The sequence below is a fragment of the Hipposideros armiger genome, unplaced genomic scaffold, assembly GCF_001890085.2.
Source record: "Hipposideros armiger isolate ML-2016 unplaced genomic scaffold, ASM189008v1 scaffold_21, whole genome shotgun sequence".
NCBI lineage: Eukaryota > Metazoa > Chordata > Mammalia > Chiroptera > Hipposideridae > Hipposideros > Hipposideros armiger.
This window is the reverse complement of record NW_017731371.1, coordinates 6,698,933-6,699,984: the sequence shown is the minus strand read 5'-3', so window position 1 is coordinate 6,699,984 and position 1,052 is coordinate 6,698,933.

The following is a 1,052-nucleotide window of genomic DNA, read 5'->3' as shown; positions in this document are numbered from 1 at the left end:
GACTTCATCAAACTAAAAAGCTTTTTACAGTGAAAGGAAACCTTCAACGAAGCAAAAGGACAACCTATTTAATGGAAGAATATATTTGCAAATGATATATCTGATCAAGTATTGATGTCCAAAATATACAGGAAACTCATACAACTCAATAACAAAAAAATACATAATCTGATTGAAAAATGGGTAGACGACCTGAAAAGACATTTCTCCAAAGAAGACATACAGATGGCCAACAGACATACAAAAAGATGCTCAACATCACTAATCATCAGAGAAATGCAAATTAAAATCACAAGATACCACCTCACACCTGTCAGAATGGCTATTATCAAAAAGTCAACAAATAATATGGGTTAGTGAGGATGTAAAGAAAAGGGAACCCTTGTGCACTGTTGGTGGGACAGCAAACTGATGTAGCCCCTATGGAAAACAGTATGGAGGTTCCCCAAAAAACTAAAAATGGATATACCATATGATCCAGCAATCCACTCCTGGGTACTAATCCAAAGAAAATGAGAACACCAATTTGAAAAGATATATGCACCCCTATGTTCATTGCAGCATTGTTTACAATAGTCAAGATATAAAAGCAACCTAGATGTCCACTGATAGATGAATGAATAAAGAAGATGTGGTGTGTGTCAGCAATAAAAAGAATGAAATCTTGCCATTTGCTACAACATGAATGGACCTAGAGGGTATTATACTAAGTGAAATAAGTCAGGCAGAGGAAGACAAATACCATATGATTTCACTTATATGTGGAATCTAAAAAACTGAATGAACGAGCAATGTAAACGGAAATGGTCTCAGAGATATAGAAGAACAACTGATGGTTGCTAGTTGGGAGTGGGTGGGGATGAGGGAGAAGGGGAAGGGATTAGACAGAATAAATAGGTAACTACAATATTGCCACAGGGATATGAAAGACAGTTCGAGGAATATAATTAATGTTGTTGTAAATATTTTGTAGGGTGTCAGGTGGTCACGTCTTGCTGGGAGACCACATCATGGATGGGGTAGAGGTTTGATCACTGCACTGTACACCTGAA